A 16,546-nucleotide genomic window follows, 5' to 3' on the forward strand; every position below is an offset into this window, starting at 1 on the left:
ATGATCTTTACAGAGCTGAAAAAATCTTTCTCATCCTGTCTGAAGCCAAAACCGCATATGTCTCTTTGAAGATTTCTTGCAAGAAGCTTCAATTTTACTGATTGTTGTTCCTCATTATCAGCTATAATATATCTAGTGTGAAGGAATTTCCCAGCAAGTAATTTCATTTTATTAAGTGGTTAAAAATAATCAAGGTTCAAAATTTCAACATGTATCGGGACATATCGATTGATACGTATTGTATCGGAAGTTTCATGATACACCCTTATAAAGGATGTTATGAGGTCTGAACTGGTTCAAAAGATAGAAGGGCTTTAAACTAAAAAAAAGTCACAAGAAGCATATCGGCCTGTATCGATAATTTGAACCTTACAAATGACATTTAAACTTGTCTCCTGAAAACCTTACAAAGTGAATTAAGAAAGGTAAGTTATTGACTTCTTTTCTGGATAACTTTAAAAACATATCAAAGATAAGTCGTAGCAGAAACAGCCAGCGAGGAGGGCAGCAGAAGACAAACGTAAATCAATTGCAACTCCACTTTGTACTATGTCAACTCGGTATTTTCATTGAATCGGGTCAGTTAGTGTAGTCCATGTGCAATGAATGAAAAGCAGAGGGATAGAGAAGAATAAAATGCATGATCCATTTACCACTGTACTATGTTTTATTTGATATAAAATAAGATAGAGAAAGTTAGGAAGGTTCTTAACAAACTTTATGAATTTCCTAGAACTTTTCCTCAACTTGGGCTGGATTAGCCTAAATAAGTAATTAAATAAAAGGAGAGAGAGGCAATGGTGGTTTGGAAAAGACTCGATTAAGACAATGGAGGAAGGAATAGGAGAGAGAGATGACATTGTGGTGGCGGTGGTTCTGTGAAAGGGTGCTTGATCGCTTCCAACGGAAATAACACGGGGGACAATCTCATGGCAAAAAAAAAAAAAAATAAATAAGTACTTATTGAATAAGCACTTAAAAAGTCACCCAATTTTGGCTTATTTTTGAAGTTTTTATTTTCAAAGTAAGCACTTTTAGGCTTTTTTTGCCAAACATTAGTAAGTGCTTAAGTATTTCCAAACAAGGGCTTGGGTTGGGTTAGGGTTGACGCGTTGACCAAATGTTATTATATAATATGTATTCACTATATCCATCTATTAATCTATCTATACTTATATGCATGAGTGATAACATTTCCTATGAATGACAACATACAAGTATGGGATATGTTCCAAATATGTGGTTCGATCGCATACACTATAGTCCTGCATCGGGAATATCTTTTTTTTTTTGAAGAAAAAGATAACTTATATTCAAAAAAAGGGGGGAGGATGTACATATGAGATGTACAAACAGGCCAGAAAAAACAGAAAAGAAGGGTCTGATTCAACTAAAACATCTGCAGTTTGATTTATCTCTTGGGGAATCCTTCTAAAGGTGCAGTTCAACAGAGAAGACAGGTCATGAATATGATGAGCAAGGTGAGCTAACCTCCAAGGTTCCTCATCTGAGTCTTTTGTTCATTTGATGGTAATCCTTGAGTCTCCTACTACTAAGGCCTCTTAGCAACTCAGCTAGCGGATTTCTGCTTCAGTTCAGAGGCGTCTACAGCTTGAAACGGACCACTAAAGGCCCACAAGATGTCTCCAATAGAGTTTCTAACACAAAATCTGCAGTCAGTTTCTTTTGTAACTCCCCTCTGCTCACACTAGGGGTGTCAGTGGACCGATTTTGGATTGGACCCTATCCGAACCAAAATCAATTTGGATAGATTGGGCAGACCAACAAGACATATTCAATTGGACCAATCCAGACTTAATGGTCCAAAAAGTATTTATTGGATTGAACTAGGTCCATCCGTAAATGAATTTATATTGGATTCAGTTGGATTGAGTCGATATCTGGTCCATTGATAGAAGATAAAAATATAGGTGCCGATTGACCAAGTTTTGGTCAGAACTAATCTAGCTAAATTAAAACCGATTGGACGGTCTAGACATTGGATTGGACCAATCCAAAATGGTCATTGGATTGGATCAGACCCAGTCCATTTGTAATGGACTCACATTGGATTGGATCGGATTGGACCAAATCCAGTCCAATTGACACTCGTGTCTCACACCAACAAAATGTTGGTGGACTAGCATCCGTGAGAAGATAGGGACAAGATCTTCTCATGAATACTATCCAAGGAGGAGAAGCTATCTTGGAAAATTCTTTTGTTCCTTTCTTCCAAGTGATAACGGGCAGTGTTTAAGGATCCATTGATGTTTTTATTTGAAATGCCACCACATTAGTGCCACTAATAGGTATTTTGGGTTTCATTAGGCTATATTTGGATGCAATGTAAATCAAGAACTGATATAAAACTTAGATCGACCCGGTTTTGTATGCGTTTGGGAAGATGGTGTAATTATTATCAATGTAAAATTACACTCCGGTTCACTTTTGCGTGCGTTTGGATGGAGTATTGTTTTATGTCGATAATTGATATAAAATGATGTAAAACTTTACACTCTTCCACCCATCACTATTTTCAAAAAAGCAATGGTCACTTTCTGGTTCAGTGTAAAACGTCATCAGTGTACAGTGTATTTTTACACTGATGAAGTTTTACACCGATTCCAAACACAGCCTTAGTGATAACATTTTACTTGGTTGAGACTATATTAAGTTAAAAACAGTTGAATTGTTTTCTTTTCATTTAAACGTTTCAGGCAGCAATTGGGATACTGAATAAAGACATAGGTAACGTACGCTCGGATCTCCTACTCACAGTCCTATCCAGATGCAGATGCCACTGCAGTGATAGGAACATCAAAGTAGTGGTGTCAATGAACCGGTTTTGGGTTGCACTCGTTCAAATTAAAATTAATTTGGACAGATTGAACAGAATATAAAATATATTAAATTGGACCAGTTCAGACATAATGTTCAAAAATATTTATTCGATTGGATTAGACCTGCTCCGTTCTAAATATATTTATATTGGATTGGGTTGGACTGAACCAATATCTGGTCCATTGATAAGAGATAAGAATATAGGTGTCAATGGATCAGGTTCAGGTTGGAACCAATCTAAATTAAAATTAATTTGAATAATTTGGGCATTTAGACATTGAATTGAACCGGTCCAAAATGCTCTAAAGTATTCATTGGATTGGATTGGAACTGGTTCATGATGCATTCATATTGGAACAGATCCGATAGGACAAAGTAGGGGTGCCAATTGGACTGGATTTGGTCCAATCCAATCTAGTCCAATGTGAGTCCGTTGCAAATGGACCAGGTCCAATCCAATCCAGTGAATATTTTGGGTTGGTCCAGTTCAATGCCTGAATAGTCCAATCTGTTCAAATTTGTTTTAATTTAGATTAATTTTAACCCAAACGTGGTCTATTGATACCTATATTCTTATCTTCTATCGATGGATCAGATATTGGCTCAATCCAACCCAACCCAATATAAATTAATTATAGATGGGCTAGGGCCAATCCAATCCAATAAATACTTTGAACCATTAAGTTTGGATCCAAATTGACACCCCTACATCTAATCTTCCCAACGTGCAACTATAGTGTCTTGTGGGTAGCCTTATAGGAAGAATTTGTGGGCAGGAGACAATACCGCTCAAAAGACTTATTGAATACTGATGAAGGATGATTTGACCCAACCTATGAAGCGGTGACACGTAGACACTGACTCAGCATAAAGTGACGGCTTAGCATTGAGGCCCAGTACAACCAAGTAACGAGCTCATAAAGCAGCTCCCTACATCGTAGCGCGCAAAGGGAGGAGCTCGCCACAACACGAGCTCTGGGTTCCCCAAGCTACCTCTAAAGGGATATTCCGAGGCAACTTTAGCTTGCGAGCTAAGAAAATCAGCTCGCCCGAGCTCCTAAGCAGACAAGTCATCCTGAGGACCAATTGTACTTAGGGTACACCTGAAGTATTCCGAGCTCGCTATAAAGTAGCTCGCGAATGGGCCGCATGAGCACTCCTCAGGAAGCTTCTATCTGATAGGCCGTACCGATCAAACTGTGCCACATCCCTTACTGACGGTGCAGTCCCTGTCCTTTCGACAGTCTGCACCCACGTCTCTCAATGGGCAGAGGTGTGCCTGTCACCTTGGAGATGTGTCACTCACCCAGGCGAGGAGTATGTCACAACGGCCACCTACACAACCCTGGTAGGTAACGACTACGGCAGAGGCCCAGTGGCGGTTATACCCGATTTGACAAGAGCGCCCCTATAAAAGCCCTCAGGGCAGAAGAAAAGTTTCTTCTTGAGACATTTAATCTCTCGAGTATAGTGATAAAGTGCGACCTACACTCTTAGCTACCGACTCTTCTTTTCCTTCTTTCTTGCATTCTAACTTAAGCATTGGAGTATTCCCACCGGGTAACATCCTCGGGAATCCTTCCTTTCATCTTCTCAGGTGCCGTCCGTTGCCAGCAAGAAGCTAGTCAGCAGCCAGCTAGGAGTGCCCGGATCGTGCCGCATCATTTGGCGCCGTCTGTGGGAATATGCTTCAAAAGGCCTTTCTCTCTAAACCTTCTCAATCCGACGCTCATGGCTTCCTCTAGCAACGTTAGACGAAGCACGAAAATGGACAACTCCAGGGAACAACCCCAGCTTCCTATTGTCTGTATCGGACAGTTCACCGTCCCCCTCTCTGTGGACGGAATCCCCAGCTTGAGTGTGCCTCTCACAGTGGCACCTGTCGTTGCCCCACTCCCCGCTACAGTCGGAGCGACGTTCACCGAACCTTCGGTCGTGCCCCCAGCGGCCAGCTCAAACCAACTGGAGGGCTTGATGTGGTGCATGCGGGCCATGTAGGCCCAAATGCAACAGTTCCGACAACTTCAGCTCTATCAACAACACGTGCTACACCAGGTCTCCCAGTACTAGTATCAACAGCAATTCCCTCAACTGCCCCAACCTCAGCAGCCGCAACTCCCCCTTCGGCACCTGGCCTCGTAGCAAGCCAGGTCTCGTCGCCAGGAGGAGCACCTTTCTCACCAAGGAGAGGCCTCCCAGAACCCTCCTAGAAGCCAGGCCTCCTCCCGCAACAGATGCGGAAGAACAACCACTCCGGCCTCGCTGCGGGCAGTCAGGTCGGGAGGACCCTAGCTCACCAGGAGCCCGTCTCCTCAACCCTCGAAGCCCGATACCCCATTCCTAGAGAACCGGTTCGAGATCCTCGCTGCAGACTCCAAACAGGATCCCTCTGTCCGTAGCCAGCACCAGCGGCCTGAGCTACTTTTGTTACACACCATCCTGGATAGCACGGAGATGAGCAGCACCAATGCCGAGCCCGCCAAGAAGCAGAGACGTCACCGCCGAGCTCGCCGATTTGCCACCCATGACTTGCTCGAACTCGAGGGCAAAGAAGAGATAGGCTCGGGCGAAGCCAAGGAACCCCCTTTCAGTCCAGTCTCCCCTATCTCCCGAGCTCCTGACAGTCCCAATGCCTAAAGACTTCAAGCTCCCCCCTCTTGACAAGTACGACGGGTCGTTCGACCCAAACGATCACGTGGATGCTTTTCAGTCGCAGATGCACCTGGCGCGAGCTAGTGAGTCGTGCATGCATGTGGCCTTCTCCACTACTTTTAGGGGAGCAGCCCGTACGTGGTACCGAAACTTGGCACCCAAGTCAATAAGAAGTTGGGTGCAGTTCGCACAAACCTTCACTTCCCACTTCGTTACTTGCAAGCGGTGTCTGCGAACTGAAAAAAGTCTCCTCAGCATAGTACAGAGAGAGGGAGAATCCATCCGAAGCTATATCAAGCAGTTCAACAAAGCCTGTATGCAGATACCGCACCCGGACCCTGTCGTACGCCTTGCAGCTGCTAAGAAGGGCGTGGCGCACAAAGAGTTTAAATGGCACATGGTCGTCAACCAACTGGCGACCATGATCGAGTTCCTGAAGCTTGTGTACAAGTTCATAGCCACTGAAGAGGAGATCAACAAAAAGGGCGAGGGCGAGCCCAAAAAAAGAAAGAGAGAAGGAGAGCTTTCCAGTCAAGGAGATAGCCGAAAGAAAAAGGACATAGCTCGAGGGGCAAAGCCGGGTCAGTTTTTCCGACCTCCTGTAGCGGACCGAGTTGATTACACCCCACTGAACGTGAAGCGAGCTGAAATCCTGATGACGATCAAGGATGCCCCATACGTGAAGTGGCCACCCCGTCTGAGAGGGAATCCCAATGAAAGAAATAAGAACCTGTATTGCAGTTTTCACAAAGATCACAATCACAGTACCGAGAGTTGTAAAAACCTCCGCAATGAGATAGTGGAGCTCATCCGTCACGGATATTTGAGAAGCTTTGTACAAAACAATAATAACAATAGTAATAAAATAGGTCGGCAAGGGGAGCACGGTAAGGATGCCCCCGAGTCCAGCAGCAGGCCAGCCGAACAACCGTAGAGGCAGCCTCCGAAGGAGAGGGCAGTTTGGGGAACCATCCACATGATAGTGAGAGGTTTGATCGTTGCGGGTTGCACTTCAGCGGCAGCTTGGACGTTGGTTCGTGAGGCCACCCGGGAGGAGCAAAACCCCCCAAAACGGCCGAGGACAGAAGAGCCAATTTTCTTCACAGAGGATGATGCGCGAGGGGTCCACTACCCCCACGACGACGCGCTCGTAATAAAGCTAACTTTGAGGTCAGGCGTGTACTCATCGAGTCACACAGCTCAGCCGACATCCTCTTCAAAGCTGCATTTGACTAGCTCCAGTTGCAGAGAAGCAACCTGAAGCCCGTAGACACTCCTTTGGTAGGATTAGCGGAGAAGAAGTCCAGCCCCTTGGGAAAATAACAGTACCTGTGGAAGTCGGCACTTGGCCTTGTGTGGTCAGATTCAAGCACTACTTCCCGGTGGTCGTGACCCCCTCCCCCTACAATGCCATAATAGGTCGACCAATCACCCATGTCCTACGGGCGGTGGACTCCACTTACCATTTGGCTATGAAGTTTCCAATAGACTTCGGTGTGGGGGTAGCGCAGGGCGACCAACTCGAATCCCGTAAGTGCTATGTCGTCGGCCTGAAGGGAAAAACCAAGGTAGCCGATGACCTCGAGCTGGAGCGGCCTATAGAGCAAGGCGAAGAATGAGCCACGCCCATAGAAGAAACAGTCGTAGTTCTGACCTTAGCATCAGACCCAGCTCGAATGCTTCAGATCAGCATTTCTGTCCAGGAACCTCTACGATCAGAACTAGTAAGTTTCTTACTTCAAAATTTATATATTTTTGCATGGTCCGCAGCAGAGATGCTTGGTATAAACCCCAAACTCATAACTCACAAGCTGAACACTGATCCTGTAGTTAGGCCTATTAGACAAAAGAAACGCAACGTAGCCCAGGAGTAGTGAAAAGCGGTCGACGAGGAGGTCGAAAAGCTCATCGCAGCGGACTTCATAAGAGAAGTCAACTACCCGAGCTGGGTAGCCAACCCCGTCCTGGTAAAGAAGGCCAACGGCAAGTGGCGCGTGTGCGTCAACTACACTGACCTAAACCGGGCTTGCCCAAAAGACTGCTTCCCGCTCCCCAGAATCGACTGCTTGGTAGATGCGACCTTAGGGCATGAGTTGCTAAGTTTCTTGGACGCCTATTCGGGCTATAACCAAATCAAGATGGACCTGGTGGACAAAGAAAAGACAGAGTTTATCACAGAATTTGGCCTATACTGTTACAAGGTTATGCCCTTCGGGTTGAAAAATGCAGGGGAAACTTTTCAAAGGCTTGTAAATTAGTTGTTTGTGCCGTTAATCGGTAGAAAAGTAGAATATTATGTAGACGACATGATCGTCAAAACTCAACTCTCACAAGAATTAATACAAGATTTGCATTCTGTTTTTGAAATTCTGTGTAAGTTTAATATGAGACTGAACCCAAACAAGTGTGTGTTTGGTGTGACCTCGGGCAAGTTCCTAGGATACATCGTTAACCGGCGTGACATCGAAGCCAACTCGGATAAGATTAAGGCCATTTTAGATATGAGACCACCCCGGAAGCTGAAAGAGGTTCAGAGGTTAAATGGCCGCATAGCTGCCCTGAGCTGCTTCATGTCTAAATCGATGGACCGTTGTCTACCATTCTTTAAGGCAATTAAGAGCAAAGGGTTCGAATGGACCCAAGACTGCCAGCTCGCGTTCGACGAACTCAAGAAATACCTCACTAGTGTGCCAACCTTAACCCGGCCCGATGAGGGCGATGTTTTAGAACTGTACCTCTCGGCGAGCGACGAAGTGGTCAGTTCGGTACTAATAAAGGAAGTAGATTGGGTCCAACGACCCATCTACTATGTTAGTAAAGTATTGTAGGGAGTAGAAACAAGATACCCAGAGATGGAAAAGCTAGCATACACACTGATAATCGCAGCTCGGAAGCTCCGCCCATACTTTTAAGCTCATACTATTATCGTACTCATCGACAAACCTCTAGGGCAAGTGTTGCTTAAACCCGAGGTCTCTAGTCGGTTGACGAAGTGGGCCGTTGAGCTCAGCGAGTACGACCTCCAGTACAAGCCGCGAACTGCCATTAAGGCCCAAGTTTTAGCAGATTTTATAGCTGAATGTACATTCAGCTCCGAAGTTCTCAGGCCGGTTGAGCACGAGGCTCCTAGCTCGGATGAACTTGAAGCTCCCAGGCCGGTCGAGTCTGAACCCCGTGAAGTAGTAACCAGTGTGGCATCTCTCATAGCTCAGCCAATCGCGAGCTGGGATGAGGAGCCCTAGATCCTTCACATAGATGGCTCCTTGAACCAATAGGGCAGTGAAGCCGGTATAGTTCTACACGGCCCAAGCGGCACGAAACTGGAATACGCGCTACGCTTCAAATTCACGGCGTCTAACAATGAAGAAGAGTACGGGGCGTTGATAGCTGGACTAGCCCTAGCCAAAGAAGTAAAAGCAAAACACATTGTTATCTGCAGCGACTCCCAACTCGTGGTTAACTAGGTCACCGACGAGTATGAAGCTTGCGAGCCAACCATGATTGCCTTTTGACCAAAGTTAGAGAAGCCCTGCTCGACTTCCAATCACACTTCATTAGATAGATCCCTAGGTCGGAGAACGTTGAGGCCGATACTCTGTCCAAGTTAGCCAGCACTAGTGACATCACCATGAGAACCGTGTACATAGAGAACCTGTCTCGGCCTAGCATTCTCAAGGGGGTAGAGGAGGTCGCTCCCGTTGTCCAAGCAGAGCCGAGCTGGATTGACCCGCTCGCGGGCTTCTTGCTACACGGGACCCTCCCTGTAGATCACAATGCAACCAGAAGGGTGTAGTGCCAAGCAGCTAAATACGTCATGATAGACGAATGGCTGTACAGGAGATCCTACACGCTCCCCTATTTGCGTTGCTTGCGGCCTACCGAAGCCGAACTCGTACTCCGTGACACTCATGATGGGTTGTGCGGCGGGCACTTGGGGGGTAGAGCCCTTGCTCAGAAAGCACTTCGACAAGGGTATTATTGGTCAACGATGAAGGTAGATGCCATTGATCTCGTCAGAAAATGCGACAAATGTCAGAGACATGCCAATATCCACCACCAACCCGCTGCCGACATCAAGTATCTCACCAGTCCATGGCCCTTTGCACAAAGGGGCATCGATCTACTCGGGCCATTCCCGCTAGCGACGGGTGAAAGGAAGTTCCTAGTAGTAGCAGTGGACTATTTTACCAAGTGGGTAGAAGCTGAACCCCTTGTAACGATCACGACCTGAAATGTTCAAAACTTCTTTTGGAAAAACATTGTATGCCACTTCGGATTACCTCGGGTATTGATTTCTAACAATGGCAAACAGTTCAAAGACATCAAATTCCAAGACTGATGCCAAGACATGGGAATCGGACATAACTTTACTTTAGTCGCACACCCTCAAGCAAACGATCAGGTAGAAGTAACGAAAAGAGCCATCCTCCGCGGGTTAAAGGCATGTCTGGACCAAGCTAAAGGATTATGGGCAGATGAACTACCTAGTGTTCTGTGGGCGTACCGGACCACAGAGAAGACTGCCACGGGAGAAACACCCTTCAATCTCACCTACGACATTGAAGCAGTAATCCTTGCAGAGGTCAAAGTGCCTACGCTGCGACTAGAAGCATACAATGATCAAATGAACGAAGATGGGTTGCGCACCAACCTCAATCTACTCGATCAAGTAAGGGACCTCACGTTCATCAGGACTGCAACCTATCAATAGAGAGTAGCTTGGTACTATAATGCCAGGGTCAAGAGGCGGAACCTCCGTGTCGGCGACCTAGTCCTTCGTAATGTTATGGTACCCAAGCCCAGCGCTGGCAAGCTTGTGTCCAGCTAGGAAGGTCCCTACCGAGTGAAGAGAGTGCTCGGGGAAGGAACGTACGAGTTCGAGACCCTCGAAGGGAAACAAGTACCTCGGGCATGGAATATTTGTCAACTTAAGACAATACTATCTGTAGCAACCACGAGCCACTCCCAAAGCCCAAGGGAAAAAATGCCGAGCTAACATGACCTTGGCACAATAAGACCCAGTCGCCTTTGAGGCACGGGTAAACCTCAAAAATAGACTATAAGTCACCCTTAGAGCCTAAGGGCAAAGAACGCCGAGCTAACATAGACCTCAACATCAAGAAAGACCTAGCCACTTCAGTGGCGAAGGCAAAGTATGAAATATCAAAGGCGTAAGCAGCTCGGGTTTAATCCTTACGAAGCATAGCTCGTCTTAGCACGTTGGTTGAACTGAGGAATAACCAACCAATGCATAGTTCGGGCATGCATGGTAATCACTTCGCGGTATGCCATAGAGGCCTTAAATGTTAAAGGAGAGATCGGGATAACGACTATCGAAAGGTCCTACTTCGGGCATGTAAGTCTAAAGACTCAAGTGATGAGATCGCTTTAGCAAAAATAAAGGGAGTTCGTCATACTCAGAAGAAGGAAAGAACTTTCATTGACACTTCAAAAAAAAAAAAGAAAGAAAAGAAAATAAGAAAAATAACAAGTGCAGTAACCGAGCTAAACGGCTCGAGAAAAGTTTGAATATCACGGGGCACAACCACCCAACCAAAGACTTGTGAAAGACCAAGTTTATTGCACCCGGAAGCCACCAGAAGCCCAGAGAAACGCCGCCTCAAGGATCCGCCTCCTCACCCTCTGGAGAGTCAGGCTCCTCTTCCTCCGCTTGGTCCGCCGTCTCAGGAGACAAACCCTTCATAGTAATGCCGTCGAGGTTGAGTCCGGAGAACTTCTTCCGAACCAACCACTGACAAAGCTTAAACCCCGAGCGGTACAAACCTGAGCCATACTCTGCCTGGAGGTCCTGAAATTCCTAGGAGTCTTTAAAATCTCAGACCGCTTTCTCTCGCTCAGCCTCCACCATCTGATCAAAGTTTCGAGTCCGATTTAGAAGAGTGGACTCCAAGTCCCGCACCTGCTACCTAAGGAGCTCCCTCTCCGCCGCCATCCTCGAAGATTCCTCCCTGTAGCGTGTGCTCTCTTCAGAAAGCCGGGCGATCTTAGCCTCCTGGTTGTGGACGAGCAGCTCCTGAGACTCGCTCCCCTTGCGGGTGTGATGGAGTTTGCCCCGGATCCGTTGAGCTTGCCCTAGAGCTTCTGGTTGGTAGCCCGCTGGTCGAGGGTATCGACGCGATGGATGCACGTCTGGAGAGCCATGGCATGGATGGCGGAATTCACCTGCCGACGGAAAAGAAGATCAGAAGACAACGAAAAAAGGGCAAAACAAGAGAGAAAAAAAGGGAAAAAAGGTCACTTACCACCATGCAATGAGCAGAGGCGAAAGCGGAGAGGTCCCCAGGCTCCATAGTAGATTAGGGATCTGAGTCTCTCCGCCGTCATAGAGGAGGGACCGAAGGTGTCAGGCTCCCTCCCACGGGAAGTAGAGGCCACATCACCGAAGGTCTCTCGAGCCTCCAGAACCTGCTCCCAAGCTCCCCCCGAGCTTGAGGGAGCGTCGTTGTCCTGGTTACCGTCCCGGTAACAAGTATGGTATGGATACCCAGACATGATTGACAGTGATTGAGACTCATCGAAAAAGACGAAACGAAGTGAACGGAAGAGCTCGGGTAAACTAGATGGATGCGTGACCTCAGAATCCGAAGACAACAAGATAGCATGAAAGGAAATGAGGCCTAGGGGGCCCTCCTATTTATAGCCACTATGCCTCCGAATCAACGGCTCAGATTGAGGCAGATCCGACGGTTCACAATCAAGCTGACCGCACGCCTTTTGAAACTGAAATGTGACTGGCTGCACGTCTCCCATGATTAAGGTAATGATGGTTGCATGACATCCGGAGTTAAGAGCCACTTCAGCGTGTCTTCGATATGCGAAAGGTCAGAAATCCCCTGATTCCCACGCACACATTTAATTTGAGCAGTAAATTAAGTTTGAATTTCGCTCAAATCAGTCCATCGCACTTCATAAACTCCCTACGCTAAGGCGGTACTCTTAGCTCGAGGAGTGGGGGGCAATTGATGAATGATGATTTGACCCAACATATGAAGCAGTGACACGTAGATACTGACTCAACATAAAGCGACAACTGAGCATTGAGGTCCAGTACAACCAAGTAACGGGCTCATAAAGTAGCTCGCTACATCGTAGCATGCAAAGGGAGGAGCTCGCCACAATGCGAGCTCCGGGTTCCTCGAGCTACCTCTAAAGGGATATTTCAAGGCAACTTTAGTTTGCGAGCTAAGAAAACTAGCTCGCCCGAGCTCCCAAGTAGACAAGTCATCCTGAGGACCAATCGTACTTAGGGTACTCCTGAAGTATTCTGAGCTCGCTACAAAGTAGCTCGCGAATGGGCCGCATGAGCACTCTTTAGGAAGCTTCTATCTGACAGGCCGTACCGATCAGACTACGCCACGTCCCTTACTGATGGTGCAGTCCCTGTCCTTTTGACAATCTACACCCATGTCTCTCAGCAGGCGGAGGCGTGACTGTCACCTTGGAGATGTGTCACTCACCCGGGCGAGGAGTATGTCACAACAGCCACTTGCGCAGCCCTGGCAGGTAACGGCTGTGGCAGGGGCCCAATGGCGGTTATACCCGATCTGACAAGAGCGCCCCTATAAAAGCCCTCAGGGCGGAAGAGAAGTTTCTTCTTGAGACCTCTAATCTCTCGAGTATAGTGATAAAGCGCGACCTACACTCTTAGCTACCGACTCTTCTTTTCCTTCTTTCTTGCGTTCTAACTTAAGAATCTGAGTATTCCCGCCGGGTAATATCCCCGAGAATCCTTCTTTTCATCTTCTCAGGTGCCATCCGTTGCCAACAAGGAGCTAATCAGCAGCCAGCTAGGAGTGCCCGGATCGTGCCGCATCAAATACCTACCTATTCAGGATGATTAAGTTTCTTGTTAGGCGTTTTGACATGAAATGCCATTGGCTCAGTTTGGAAGGAGTACAAATACAAATATGTAGAGTGCAAATTTTATATGTATTTGTAGTCTTTTCAAATGGAGATTGAACGTTTCAGCTTTGAAGTATCAAATGCACCAATACAATTTGGAATTAAAGCTGTGTTTGGTTGTAATACAAATAAATTTGCACTGATGCAAAATAATGGCAGTGCAAATGATTTGAGTGTAAATTCTCACCTATTTTTATTTCAAATTTTAGCTATGGCAGTAAAAATGAAGTATATTAAGACATGAATCAGAATAAAGTAAAACCCAAAACAAAATTAAATAATTTGCATTTTTTTTATATTTGCACTCCTATGCATTTGTATTAGTGCAAATAAATTTGCAGTGCAACCAAACACAACCTTACCGTAAGAGACCGCCGATACATTACTCCAAATGGACCGCGGGAACGTTGATCTCTCTCTCTCTCTCTTTCTTGTTGTTTTGGTTTTCAGTGTTCTCTTGCCACTACTTTATAGACACAAATTCTTGATTAAGATTGATGGGTGAATGATTCCCGAAGGATTCGTCGGTGCGATTCTCTGTGTCATCACCCACCTATGTTTGCTCTTGCTTTCTATCATTCTATGTCCACTCGATTCTCCATATCTTGCTCGTCACATAATTCAGTGAAACTTATGACGGTGGAATACGGCCACCACTCGAATCTGTGACTGTGTGTGGATGCACAAGCATCATCTTCACTTCATCACATTCACACGACTACTGCACTTCACAGAGAGAGAGAGAGAGAGAGAGAGAGAGAGAGAGAGAGAGAGAGAGATGGACAATAGATAATCCATTGAGCATCTCTTCATCCTTCCAGCTTCTCCTTTTTCATGGAGGCTTTTGTCCAGCATCTCTCTTTTGCTGGAGCAGGAGAAGAAGAGCTAACAAAAGCAGGTGCAGAGCTACATCAATCCTCACACTCTAAGAGATAATCAATCCCAACTAATCCTACTAGCTAGATGGCTCATGACCTGGGTTAGCCAGGAAGGTTGCCCTTTGATTCCGCCACACTAGAAAACTTCTAGTAAAGCTTAAACTTAACGCAGCTAGCTCCGGGCATGCAATGAACCTTCACAGATACACTGTATGTTAACAGGAGAATCCCTCATGGGTGCAGTGCAATAGAAAATGGTTAGCAAAGGAAGCATCAAACGTGGTCGATGACGCATTTAAATAATCTTTGAGCTTGGGATTCTGTTCTCTTTTCTTCCACTAGTTCAAGCTGGGGGCATGGTATTTGTCTAAGCAAGATTTTAAAACTCTGTTTAAGGAGTGAATTTCTGTATTCTGAATCAAATATTTTAGCTTGAGATTTCATTCATTAACATAATTTTGCATCAATCTCTGTATCTACCAAAAGTTGAGAGATCATCATACAATCAAACCAAAATATGCAAAAGAGAGGGACCTCATTGACTTATGGATACGGATGAACACAGAAGCACCCAGAAAACTCCCCTGTGCCTCATTGGGTGGTCATAAACTAGGGTTAAAAGGAATATGACTCTTAACTGAATGTATGTCCAAATCAAGGCTTTTAATTTGCAGATCCATACATATCATGACTTTCTAGTTAGCAGTGTCTGATGGCATGCTTTGAAATTGATTGTTGTCGAGTAGTGTTTACACATAGGATGTTTGTTAATTAACTTTGTTAATTAGTCTCAAGTGTTGGGCTGGGAGAAGCTAGAGTACTGGGTTGTTTGGTACCTACCAAACTTGAGGTCTGAACAGTGGGACTGTTGAGAAAAACAGAAAGAAAAAGATAATTAACACGGCTTAATTTCATTCTAATCTGTACAACTTACCAAGAAGAGTCTACAATTAATGATCTATATATATATGTGGGACATGTCTGTTTTACCCTTCAAAGATAAAAAAAAGGCTAGCTCTATTCTGGTTTGTGGTGGTGGTGATTTGCTGTTGTGACAGTCTTCCTGCAGAATACCTCCTGGCCTTAAATTTCTGCAGTCAATATCTTTTCAGTCTCATTCTCATATATTCTTCCAAATTCACCATTAATTGAACACATCGTGATCAAATTAATCTTAACAAGGTCTTAGTATCCTCTGGACATTAGAAGATTTGGGATATGGAGCAAACCCAATTACTTGTTGTAGTTAGTCTGTGTCAAACCACAAGGAGCAAGATAGATGCATGGAAAGCCAGATAGATAATCCAGATTCATTGTGAAAAGAAGAGTAGGATATGTATATATATAGAGAGAGAGCTCCATTGATGACCTTGGATTGAGCTAACTTAATTTATTCATCTAATTACATGGTATTAGAGAGGGATGCATAATTAATCAAACTAGAGTTTGATATGGCCTGAGCAGTGGAATCAGAGAGCCACCCAGGTGAAGGGACATGACTTCATTAGTAGATCCCACCAGCTTACCACTTATGAACACAGCTGGTACAGGTGCATTACACCCCAGCCTGCACAGCGCCCTCTCCATTTCCTTCCCTTCTGGGTCTTGATCAATCTCGTGAACGATTGGGTTCACTCCAAGTTCATGAAACAGAATCTTCACGGCATAGCACATGCAACAGGAGCTCTTACTGAATATCACCACCCCTTTCTCTGCAGCCAATCTCATCACCTTCTCCATTTCGATGATCCCAACTGAATAAGCAACCTTTAGACTACTGTATATATATCAAGTTGATAGTTAGTAGCTACTATAACTAAGGTAGGAGAAAGAGGAGCTGCTTCCAAATGGAAGAGCTTCTGCTCATCTTAATCAAAGCTCAAATGAATGAACTTCAGAATTGAACCAGCAGTTGGGGTTGCAATCAGACTGTGTAAAGAAATCTGTATCTCTGGATATGGAAGCTCATCAGTCTGATCAATCAACCCTTTGGGCTGTGATGAGCTTGAATTTCTCAAGACTCATGGCAGCTTATTTATAGTGAAAGCTAAGGAACGTTGGGCTGCCATTGTTTAAGCAAAACAATTCACAAGGGAATGTGCCTTAGTTGGATACCCATATAGCAATAATATCCTCTGATATTTTTTCCTACGCCATAGATATATCGACCTACTGTTTCACCATTCCTTGAAGCCTCAAGTTGCAGCCACACTTGAATCAATTTCAACTGTGTATTATATTTGGGGAAAATT

The 16,546-nt window shown here is 45.4% G+C and overlaps 1 pseudogene; it reads right to left on the reverse strand.

Moving 5' to 3' along the window:
- Window positions 1-15,590: 15,590 nt before the first annotated feature.
- Window positions 15,591-16,311, reverse strand: LOC148867393 (monothiol glutaredoxin-S11 pseudogene; annotated as a pseudogene).
- Window positions 16,312-16,546: the final 235 nt, after the last annotated feature.

The sequence above is a fragment of the Nelumbo lutea genome, chromosome 3 (assembly GCF_056320005.1).
Source record: "Nelumbo lutea isolate HS-2025 chromosome 3, American lotus-T2T, whole genome shotgun sequence".
Taxonomy (NCBI): domain Eukaryota; kingdom Viridiplantae; phylum Streptophyta; class Magnoliopsida; order Proteales; family Nelumbonaceae; genus Nelumbo; species Nelumbo lutea.